The sequence below is a fragment of the Canis lupus genome, chromosome 20 (assembly GCF_048164855.1).
Source record: "Canis lupus baileyi chromosome 20, mCanLup2.hap1, whole genome shotgun sequence".
Taxonomy (NCBI): domain Eukaryota; kingdom Metazoa; phylum Chordata; class Mammalia; order Carnivora; family Canidae; genus Canis; species Canis lupus.
In genome coordinates this window covers 9,951,861-9,965,196 of record NC_132857.1, presented here as the reverse complement: position 1 = coordinate 9,965,196, position 13,336 = coordinate 9,951,861, and positions in this window count along the sequence as shown.

Genomic DNA, 13,336 nt, shown 5'->3' with positions numbered 1-13,336 from the left:
TTGTTCAGAATCATCTGATTGTCCTTACCTTTGCAGACTATATCAGGTCCAGAGCAAACTACTTGTGGTAGTCTGCTCATATGGCAATGCGTATACTGTGTCCTCTACTTGGATTGCTCTGGCCTTTTCTCTACTAAAAAGTTCTACAAAGCCTTTTGCCATTCCTTAAAGTAAATTCTCTCCTTCCTACCTCAATAATACTTTGCTAAAACCCCCCAAAAGAGCACTAGTATAGGATTCCAGCTGACTCCTCAGTGATGAGTCTGTCTGGAGGACTTCTCTTAATTCTTCAGTTCCTTGCATGATGCTGTGACCATATAGGCATTTGCTAACTGTACACATTAATGGATATGTATTTTTTTCTAATATACTGTGGCTTTTAATTGTATACAGAAAAAAATCTCCCTCTCTGTTAGTAGATAGGGGTATGTGTTTATGTAAATACCGAGAAGTTCATTTTATATAGAAGTAAATAGGATTATTAGAATGTAAATCTCATCTAGGCCCCATTCTAGAATAAACTGTAGAAAACAAACAAAAGACATAATACCTACAGACACCTGAGTTTCTAAGTTTCTTAAGATGTATTGTTAGCTCTACATAGATGGCAGGTAAACTGAGCAATCAGAATATTCAGCCTCCCTCTCATATCACATACACTTACTATAATACGTGTAAACAAACAACAACCCAGAGTGTTGCGCACTCATTTTTTGTGCATTCTTTCTGCACAAATGCAAGTCTGGCTCATGTTTATACTTCAGTGATTTTTGAAAGAAGATTAATGACATGAATATTTACAAAGAAAATGTCTATGTGACCAACATTTGTGCGCTCTTGAATATCAGTGTCACGGTGCTTTGCAACGGCTGCCTTTTCGCCACACAACCTTATTTTACGGAGGTGACAGGCTGTCACACGTAAGGTTTATTTCAATTACTTCTTTTACTGCTTTAATTCACAGTCTATTTTCAGTGTCTTTTCCTTTGCTTTTCATATGTTAATTGTGAGTTGAACCAATTAACATATCTAACAAATCCTAGAATTATTTTTTTTAATTCAGATTGAGGCATGTATTTCTGCTGCAATACATTAGCCTTTGCTAATAGTTCAGTTTCCAGTGCTTATCTACATTTTGGAACAAGGTTATGCCTATATTTACTTACTTTGTTGCTGACTCTCTGGCTTCATTCAATGCCCAATTTTAAGAACTGAGTTTAATGACTTTTATTTCTAAAGAGTCTTCTTAAACTCTATCTCTGAAGGCAATCTCTAATATTTCCTGAACAGTCCGATTTTTGTAGAAATACTATTGTGAACTCAAATAAGATAGTCTTCTGTTAGGCTATGTGTCTGGGGATGGAACTGTGAAGAAATGTGGGAAAGGAATTTGGGCAAGAAAATATAGTTGCATTTTTTAAAGGATGGTATCTGAGATGTCAGGGCTGACAATAATAAATAATTACATTTATGCTTTATATGATATAAATATCATTTTATATGATTGTGATAAACAACAGCAAACATGCCAAAATTATTCAGTTTTATAGAAAACTATATTTTATATTCATTTGGGATATCAAGGGATTTTATATTTACCTTTCAGAGATGCTTCCTTTTTTCAAAATTACAGTATGACTGAAAAACAAAATAAGTCCAAATCTGCAGGTTATAGAAATGGATTTCCCCTGCAGCAGACAGCTTTTAGGTTAGCATTTGTTTACCTATTATCTATCTTACACCATCATGATTTTGTTCAGATGTGAATAAAAGAGAACTTTTGTATATTGAAATTTTAATTTTATCTCAAGCAATTTTAAGATCCACAGATCTAAAATCTTATGTATATGAAGGCATAACAGACAATGGCCTGTTCACTATCCAGGTCTTCATTTTATCAGGTAAAATGTAATTAATTGCAAATAACAGAAAATTGAACTCACATTGACAAATGACAAAGGAGATTTAGGTTCTTGCCTCATATCCACACAAAATTAGGGTCCACAGAGATCTCTTTTCCATCTCACAAATAACTAAAAAGCCCAGATTAATTTTAAGTGACTTTCAATATCACTGAAAGGTTTTCAACTGTATACTTTTCTAGTTGTGGTCTTCCTCCACAGGCTGGGATATCTTGTAGTAGTAAAATTGATACTGCAACTTAAGATCTCATATTTCTTTCCCAGACTGTCTGTAGGGAAAACTTCATTTTTTAAATCATTACTTAATATTCTGGTCTTGATTCTAGATCAATTAAATCCAGATTTTGAAGCAAGAACGTAGTAAGAAGGAATGCCAATTATGGCCCTTCTTGGAGATGGGAGATGGAACCAAACCCACTCATGATACAACACTGCAAAACAACGATGTAGGAATGGATGACATAGACAGAAAACAATGTCCACTGTCCTGCAATGATATAGACATTATATTTAAAGATAAATCATTGTAAATTCTGAAATCATGGCCACATATTTTGTTGTGTATTCTTTTCAAACTACAAAAACAATAAATGACCATTGCAACAAAACTAATCACACAGATGCAGACAAGTAATCTGCCTCTTTCCTTCCATGCAAACTATCAAATCAATGTTTCAAAGACAACCTACCACACCAGAGATACATGACTAAAAATTATATCCAGCTATGTGCATATTGTATACTCATTTTTGTGAAAATAAAGAAAAGCACTCTCTCGTTTATTTTTGTTAATTTAGTCTATTTTTGGCTATGGCTTTCTTAATGACCAGTAAAAATCACATGGAAAATGGGATAAAATGCAAGACTCCTGTTTAACAAATTTCTTAAAAACATATCCCCAAAAGAAAAACATCTTCCCCTATCACTATCACCTAAGATCAGAAATAGAGTATTTTGAAACCCCAGAAACATTCCACTTTTTCCCACCAAACAATTCCATCACTTTCCCTAAAGAAAACCACTATCGAGGCTTAAAGTATTACCTTTCTCTACAACAATTACACCTAAATGTGCATCTCTGTATAATATGGTTTTGTTTTACCTGCTTTCAAATTTTTGACAAATGAAATTGTACAGTAAGTATACTTTTGTCTTTTCCTTCTGTAATATGTATATTTATGAGATTTATCCATCAAAGACATAGTGCCATAGTTCATTCATTTTCCCTGCTGCATAGCGTTCTATTGAAAGATACCTATATCTATATCTAACATGCAATTACTGGTAGACATTTGATTTATTGTCAGTTTGGGACTATTATGAATAATGCTGATTTTTATATTTTTGAAAGTTTCAGTGAAACTATGCAAATATTTCTGTTAGAGAAATTTAGGAATAAAGTGGGAGAGTCATCTTCCAAGTTTTCTATGAACAAATATGATGTATCTAAGTAATCTTTTTAGCAGAGCATATTTGTCTATCAGGATAGTTTATTGTATATATACCTAGTCTTATGAGCTATAGCTATGCTGGAAAAAAAAAAAAAAACAGTATCATGTTTCTTTAATCAGGTGTCTTCCTAGCAGGACTAGCAATATATGAAAAAGTAGAAACTGCAGTACTAACTCACTTCCCGCGTTAACTTATACCATGAATACTTGGTGCTTCTGTGAACCCAAATTGTGTCTTGGGGAGAAAAGTGATTTCAGGAAGCTGCATATGAGAGATTTAGGACCCCACAATTATTGATTAATAGTAAGCATTGTTGTGGTTTTCCTTTAGTATACTTTGCTAATTATGAGTAAAGCTCAGAAATGAATTAAGCTTGTGTATTATGCAAGTCTGCAAATTTAGCCCTCTGTAGTGGTGCCAAAATAATAATCATAACTGATATTTATAGTGATCTTATGTGAGGTAAGTTTGTAAATAACCGTAACAATACTAGAGTTTAGGAATATTATCATCTCTGTTTTATAAATAAGGAGATGGAGAGCTTATGTTACTTAAGCAATGCCACATAGCAATTATGGACCTGGATCCAGTCTGTGTTCCTAGCACTATATCACTGTTAGAATGCCTTATAGCTTGTGGGTATCTAGTATAAGGGATAATAACTTCTGGAAATATAATTTGTGGAGAAATACACAACACTGGTCCTCTACCAGATTTATTCTTTTAGTTGGTACAGGCTCTTCAGATGAGCTGGGTTGGGTGGGAAGAGTTGTTATGATTAGAATTATGATAAAGATGAATATTAGTTTAGTTCATCAAATAAATTGAATATATAAATACATCACAAAATTTCTATTTATACTCTATCTAGAATTAAAATTAATTTGTATACACTCTGGTGGTTCACAAAATAGGTCACTATGCAAATGAATATTTTTCACTGTTACTTTAACTTTTCACTCAAAGTGTAATACCATCCAATTTGCTCTATTGTACATAGAAGCTCTAAGAATATGAACAAACAAGAATAGACTTAAAAATTGTCTAGGACTAAGCTTTGTTTTCATCATTTTTCTTTCTCCTTCTATTTTATTTATACCTATAGTTACAAATTTTAATTATCACATAATCATTGTCTTCCTTTAGACTTTATTTACCACTTGTTTCATTCTCAATACCCTAATAACTTTTCTGCTCTAGACTTGTCGAGATGATGGCCTTGCCATAATATTCATTTCTACTTGCTCTTATTCAGTGTCTTTTTTTTTTTAATTCAGTGTCTTTTGATGTGTTCACATTTTTGTTCTCTTTTTCTTAAGATCTAGCTGTCTGATAAATTATCTTATCTAAATTGTGTCCTTTATCCAGTTAAGATTTATAGTTCCAAAAGTACTGATTTCAAATAAATTCTTAAAAGTCTGTTCATGCAATAACTCATTCAATATTTTATTTAGATTTCTCAATTAATTAACAAATTACAATTTCATACCAAGATTGATTCTTGTATCAGTGAGGGGCCTAGCAGCAAACAAATCACTCTTGACAAATAATTGAGACTAGTTTAATAAATAAAACTTTAAAAAGTTATAAACAAGATTTAAGACTAACAATTCGATATTCTGGAGCTAAGAAAAACAGGGAATTTTACCTTCCTTATCCCTAAAAAGATAGGGCAGGGATTCATTCTCCCCACCCTCTCATCTCTTTCTAGAGTTTTCTACTTTCCAAAACACAAACATAAATCCAAGAATAAGGGAATTCCTTCATACCATCCAAACAGAACAGTTTTCTGGGTCACAGAACATGATAGTGATGGGTGGATAGTGGAGTTGAAGGAAATTGCAGAAGAAATCCAACATAATTCTATTGACATCCTTTTTAAATATTTCTCAAAATGAAAATGTGTGTGGATGAAAAAAGTGACTCTCCTTTCCAGTGTGCACCTTCTTATGAAGAATGATCCCTAGTTATAGTATGAGCCACTCTAGATATCATGCCATCTTCAGTATCTGTTTACCTCATGGAATATTTATACTTCAAAAGAGAGCATCATTGCCAAGGGATGAACAATTTCCAAACATTACCAAATTAGCACAAAGTTGTGCCACAGTGTGACCCATTTCTAATAATTATTGAAGATATTTATAACACGGTAGAAGATTTTGAGGCATTACATGACTACACTAATAAAAATCTTCAGTGTTAAGATTTGAGAATAAGGATGCCTGGGTGGCTCCGTGGTTGAGCATCTGCCTTTGACTCCGGGATCGAGTCCCGCATCAGGCTTCCTGCATGGAGCCTGCTTCTCCCTCTGCCTATGTCTCTGCTTCTCTCTTTGTGTCTACCATAAATAAATAAAATATTTCTAAAAAAAAAAAAAAAAGATGAGAATATAAGTAATTCTGTTGCTTTATTGGGATATGTTTCTGTAATAACCCTTTTATTTAACGGGAAAAATATCTTCAGGACTCCCTTCTGTGTATATCAGTGTCTGCTCCAGCTCTTGAATGTTTTTTATAACTGACATAATCTTTGTGAGAAATAGATACTACTCAAGAATTTTTAGTTGTTATTTTGTTAATGTTCATTGCAGGTATATTAAATTTTAATACCATAATTATAAACATCAGAGTGGCAAATAGTTATCTTTGACTACTCAGAAACCAGTCTCCATTATTAAACTATAATATTGATGTGGTTTTGTGAGTTTTCCTCATTTTGACACTGCTTAATCTTTTTCATGAGAAATCTACATCATCATCATCATTGTGCTAATAACTACCTGATGTTAAACATCCATTATGACATAAGGACTGTATTAATTGCTTTAATATATATTTATATTTGATATTTACCATAGTTCTATAGTTCATTCCATTATGTAGGCAATAGCCACATGTGATTCTTTAACTTTAAATTACTTAAAATGAAGCGACATTAAAATTTTAGTCTTACTAGTCACATTTCAAGTTCACAATACTGATGAACTGAACAGATTTAGAACATTGCTTCATCATATAAAATTTTGTTTGGCTATTTAACGAGATAGAAATAGTAAGTAACCTGAACATTTAGCCACAGAATGTCTTATTTCAGAGCTATAGTCACAAATTTCATCTTATACTGTATATTTCATGACAATAGAAACCATCTCTATCATAAATACAGTCTGCAATTTTTTAGCAGAATGACTATGTATAATAGAGCACTGATGTATTAGTGATGGAATGACTAAGTGAATTTTTAAAAATCAAGATAAATGGCTTAAAACTAATTTACCTAGCATTTGTATAAAAGATAATCATTAAATATCTCATTCACTGTATGACCTTGTATGGATTATCATGTCCTCTATCCCTTTAATACAAAGATAATAATTATGTATATGTTTTGTGTTCCTTTCATAATTTTAAATTTGTTATAGTATTGTATATCCCCAAATTAATTTCCCTATTAAAGATACTATATTCTTATTATACATTTTGCACATTGGTTAACTTTGTAAGACTTAATCCATCAAAACAGCAATCAATTTAGTTCTGAATAGTACTTGTCTTCTGAGTATGACAAAAGTAAAAATGAACTAAATGTTTCATTACTATTCCCACTGGATTTTACTCATGTATTTCCAATACTCATTTATTGTTATGACATTGTTTTATCAATTTACAAGTATGTAGACTTCTAACTGTGTTCCCCTGACTATTCATTGTATCATCCAAATTTGAATTATGCAAACTTTTCTTTCCATTGTGTCTCTGTTGTACACTAAAAATGGCATAAATCTTTTATTTATATTCAATTCCCCTAGAGATTCAGGTACTTTTATTCATTGAATGGTGTTCAGAGAACAGTTGTGAATATTGGGAACTTCTCCTCCTTCAGAGCTTGTATAGAGTTCATTTGATAACTAATATGCATCTGGGATTTTTTTTTTAGCTTCTGTATATTATTCACCTTGATAGGCAGCTTTCAACAGCTGTCAGAGAACAGCTTTCTGTACACTCAGGAGTGCTTTATTCAGATTTGTAAAGATTAACCAAGAATAAGAAAATGATTATGAATTATTTTAATGTGTGGAAATAAACTCCCTCTCTAGGAGCAAAATTTCAATAAAATTCTATATAATACTTCTAGTTTGTGGCCACTGAAAATTGTAACCCAATACTAGGAGCCAATAATCTGCTAATCTCAGCATAAAAATTATATTAATGAGAATAAACTCAGTTTATATTTCTAGATTCAGTGGTGTAAGGCTCTAAATTAAAGTCAACATTATGTGCTACCTTAACATTTAATAAGATTGGGATGGTCTCAAATGGCCTAACTGCCAGCAAACTTCCCCACTTTGCTTACACTGATAAGGTCCCCTAGTTAAACTCTTGTTATCTAAGGGGCCAGATATAATTCCAGCTCATCCATGAGTAGTAGGCTTTAGTCTTCTGACAGCCTATAGAATTATTCAGAAAAGCTAATTACATTCTTCCATGGGAACACAGACCACACCACCCTTTCAACACTACAAAGCCTGGCTCTTCCCACAGCCTCTGGCTTACTCTGTTTCCAAGTACAGCCGCATATGGCCCTGCAAAACATAAAACGTCCTCTTTCCCTAAGTATATATGACTAATAATCTGCTGTCAATCTCATCTGCCCCATATTATGTATCTGTGTCACGCAATCCTCGCAACCTGGGGTAGAAATCCATCTCTTAACAAGGGAATGAGTAGAAAACAATTAAATCAATTTGATGTTTTATTGAGTGTCACATGAGTAATATTTGCATAGTCGGTAACAGAAGTACCACTTACTATTCCAAATAACATATGTAAACATTGCAATCTCTTTTATAGCTAACTTCTTTAATAATGTATCTTTAATAATGTATTTATCACTAGGTTACCAAAATTATAAACACCTAAAAGACAGTGACTAGAACAAGAAAGTAGAAAAGACATAGTTCTTGGTACAATAAATGAAGATTAAAAAAACATGCTAGCCAATCAGAAGTAATAAGAAAATATTTCCTCAAGGAACTACCAGATACTGAGGGAACTCAAAGACACAAGCCAGAAAAACAGTCTTGAGCTGACACCATGATAGCCCAAGGAACAGGCCTGAAGAATAGAGATTGGGGTTTTACCACATTCATAAGATTATGTGACGTTGATCTTTTACTCAGTGAAGAACTAGATTAACTGAAGAACCTGTCAGTAACTTGATTTAATTGGTAAATAGGTAAGCACACTATTGAGACACACTATTGAGACATATCCATCATATGCATATAATTCGAAATGTCTGGGTATTTTGGGAATTGCTAGGGATGTAAGGAAATTTGAATTCTCACATACTAGTTGTCTCTAATCTATGCTTGTCAAGAAGAATAAGTATGAAGTAAAATACCTTAAGAAAGAGGAAGTTCTACAGAGAATTGGTAAATGTCATGTTTCTTTTTTTAAGATTTTATTTATTTATTCATGAGAGACACAGAGAGAGGCAGAGAAAGAAGCAGAGGGAAAAGCAAGCTCCCTTTAAGGAGCCCAATGTGGGACTCAATCCCAGATCCCAGGATCATATCCTGAGCTTAAAGGCAGACACCCAACCACTAAGCCACCCAGGCGTCCTGTCTTTTTTTTCATTTCTCATCATAAATCACATCATTTAGAAATGTACATGTGTCCAATATAAAGTATATTTATATTACATTATCTAGGCTTAGCTAAATTAAGGCTCATAAACAGGTAAATGATCTAAAGCTTTTTTTTTCCTCCAAAAGAACCTAAATCAAAAGTACTACTATAAGATCAAAGCATAATATAAAAATGATTGAAAATGATAATTGTTTTATCTAACCAACTCTGACATGATGTCAGCCAAAAAGTGAATTATCAAAATTATTTTAAATATAAATATAGCCCAGTGATCTTTATTGCTGGACCATACACTCCATGTATATTTTTTACTTGTTCAGTTGGGAAGCATAAAATCATTAAAAACAGAAAGATTTCAGTAATATTTTTCCTTTCTATTACATTATTTTTAATTTTATGTTTATGTGAATATTTTATAATGCATATATTGTCTTAATATGGAAGAGGAAAACAAATGCTTAAGTGTATTGACTAGAGAGTCATTAAAATAATGAATTTTGTTATCCAGATCCAATAGGGAATCACCCAGAGAAAAGAAAAGAGCTTAGTGGACAAATGGAGAAAAAAATTGAAGTGCTACTGGGTTGGAGCAGTCTTTGCTCTAGTTCACCAAGCCCGACTCGTAGTATAATAGAGTGGAGAGCAAGATTTAGGATTTAGAACATATATATGTTCTTGCTCCCAATGTTATTTTTAAAGTTATTTATTTCTTTTTGAATTTCTACTCTAACAATCTCTATCTTCAGCCTACAGGGAAATGAATCCAATAAATAATGGCACAATGTTTTCATTATGCCAGACCACTAGAGATGCAAACCTAAAATTTAATATCATTTGTTTTACTGAAACATAGAACCAGTCTTAAGAATTATCTAGAGAGTATGATTCATGTACAATGAATATATTTATATATATATATATTTATATATAAATATATATATATTTAAAAAATGATAGAAGCTTGAAAATGCTGGGGCAGATAAGGGAGAAAAGGAAGGAATGAAATAGAAATAGTAAGTAAAAAGAGAGAGAGAATGAGAGAGAGAGGAAAGAGCTTGTAAGCAGCGTTTTATGTCAGGGGGGTATAATGCCTAGTACAGGCACACAGAAATCTCAGTTTGAAATTTGACTGAATATATGACTAACTCAGACTACATTATCCATAGGATTTTCTTTCACTAACACATGACCCACACTTCTGGCTTTTTCCAGTGTTGAGAGAATATAATGCCAACCTAAATCTTAAGTACTCCTTTAAGAGTAGAATTATTTCCTTTCTCCCTTGGTATGCATTTGCATTATTAGACTTTTTTAAAAGAATTTTATAGAAAATAAAGAGAAAAGAAACACACAACAGACAACAACCCATGGTCAGGAAGAAGGAAATAAAAATAGAATTCTAGATTTTATTTAAATCAACATTTAATCAAGTGTTGCTTCCATAATCAGTTTATGAAAACCAAGTCTCTAATACTATAACCATGTTTCAATCCTGTCTGGTTTAAATGTTAAAAACAGAACAAAACATGACAAAAGTTGGTACTAGAAAAAAAATTCTAATAAGGGACAGATTGTATACAAATTCTGGCACCATTTTATGTTCTAAAGTTGTCCTAATCTTGTATGACTACTTTTGTCCTTTCTTGTATGGAGCTGTCCAGGTTGTTTGCTTTTCTCTAGAAAATCTATACATTTTATTTGACAAGTATTTCTCTCAGCACCCTCATCAAGTCCTGACAGGACTATGCCTTCCTAACTTCCTCAGTCGTGATTACTTTGAAGAATAATCCTTAGGAAGTGATTAAGCCTGGTTCTTTCCTTCAATAAAGAAATATTGCTCTCACTATGTTTTGTTTTATTGGGCTTTTTATCTTGAGATAATTGTAGATGCACATGCAGTTGTTAAGAAATCACACAAAGAGGTCCTGTGTACTCTTTCCTAAGCTTTCTTCAAAAGTAATATCTTAGAAAACCGTAGTACAAAAGAACAACCAGGATAATAATATCCCTACACTCAGGATGAAGAAAGATTCCATCACCACAGGAATCTTTCACAATACCCTTTCATAGATAAGCCCACTTCCCTTCCTGGCCCTACCATTTCCTTAGCCTCTGGCCACCACTAATCCGTTCCCCATTTCCATAATTCTGTCCTTTCCAGAATGGTTTAGTAATTATAACAATGAGGTACGTTATCTATTGGAATTGGCATTTTTCTCTCTGCATAATTGGCTGGAGATTGAGTCACTGATTTTATCAATAGTTCATTTCTTTGCACTGCTAAGTAGTAATCAATGATCTGGATGTGCCACGGTTTGTTTATTAACTACCCACCCATCGGAGAATGCCTGTCCAGGTTTTGGCTATCACAAGTAGGGTGGCTATAAACATCTTTGTACAGGTCATCTGAGTGAACATAAGTTTTCAGTTTTTGTGTCTAATGCCCAAGAGTGCAATCCCTCCATTATGGTAAGTTTTATGTTAAGTTTAAGGAACTGAAAAACCACTTTACAGAATGGCTGTATAATTTTATATTCCAGCCGTGCAGTGTGAGTGACCCAGTTTCTCTGCAACCTCTTCAGCATTTAATATGGTCACCATTTTTTAATTTAGACTTTTTTTTTCAAGACTGGCTTGTTCATTCTCTTTCCTGTGCCTTTCCATATGAATTTTAAATTTTAAAATCATATTTTAAATTCTAGTTATATAATATGTTTAATTATAATTATATAATAATTAAATATTTAAATTATAATTATAAATTTAATAGATAGATGATAGATAGATAGGATTTTGATGGAAATAATGTTAAACCTCTACATTACTTTTGGAAACCTGACATCTTTATAATCTTGAGTCTTTCAGTCCAACAATACAGTATGCCTCTCCATTTACTACATATTCTTTGGTTTTTACAATGCTGTGTAGTTTGCAATATACAAGTCTTCCAATATGTTTTGTTAGACTTCTACACATATTTTTTTGAGTGATTACAAATGATATTATATTCTTATTTTTTATTCATTGCTAATATACAGAAATACAATTGGTACCCTTATATCCACCTTCTATCATGCGATCTTGCCAAATTCTTGTTAGTAGTAGGTGTTTTTTGTGGATTCCTTGGGATTTCCTACATACAAAATCATGCCATCTATAAATGGGGGCAATTTTATTTCTACTTTTTCTATCTTTATGCCTTTTATTTCCTGTCTTGTCTACTTGGACCAGATATAAATTCCAACGCCACATTAAATGAGTAGTAATAAAGAATATTCTTGCCTTGTTTGCAATTGTAGGAGAAAACATTCAATCTTTTAACATTAAGTATAATATTAGCTCTAGGTTTTTTGTAGATTTTCTTATGAAGTCAAGGAATTTCCCTTGTATTCTAGTTTTCTTAAAGTTTTATGATAATTGGTGAACTTTTTTTTGCACTAATCTACTGATATAATTTTTCTTTACCCTGTTATGATAGATCATATTGATTCATTTTTAATATTAAAACACCTTGAAACCTTGAAATCAACTCTATTTAATCTCAGAGTGTATTACTTTTTATATATTTCTGAATTTTATTTACTAATATTTTGTTAGTGATTTTTCCACGTATATACATGTAAGGTAATTTATAATTTTTTGACTGTCTTCGTATGGCTTTGTTTCAGGGTAATAAGAACTTCATAGAACAAATTGGAAGTGTTACCTCCTCTTTTATTTTTTAGAAAAGATTTTGGAGACAGTATAGCTTTTCTTTAGGGACTTGTCCAGTAGAAATTCCTAGGTCTGGAGAATATATTTTGCATAGTCAGAGTGTTTTTTTTTTTTTTTAAAGATTTTATTTATTCATGAAAGACACACACAGAGACAAAGAGAGAGAGAGAGAGAGAGAGAGAGAGGCAGAGACAGAGGCAGAGGAATAAACAGGCTCCATGCAGGGACCCCAATGTGGGACTTATCCAGGATCACACCCTGAGGCAAAAGGCAGATGCTCAACCACTAAGCCACCCAGGGATACCCTGGAGTGGGGTTTTTAATTATAAATTCAATTTTCTCAATTTTATAGGATTCTTCAAATTATCTAATTTATATTGGGTGAGTGGTGATCATTTGTACTTATTTATAAATCTATTTCATTTAAATTGTCAATTAATGTGTATACAGTTGTTCATAGTATATTCTTAATATCTTTCTGATGTCTGTAAGTCTAGTATCCCTTATATTGATAATTTGTGCCCTCTCAATTTTTTCTCTGCAGAGATTTATCACATTTATTGATCTTTTCAAAGAGCTAGTTCTCTGTATCAT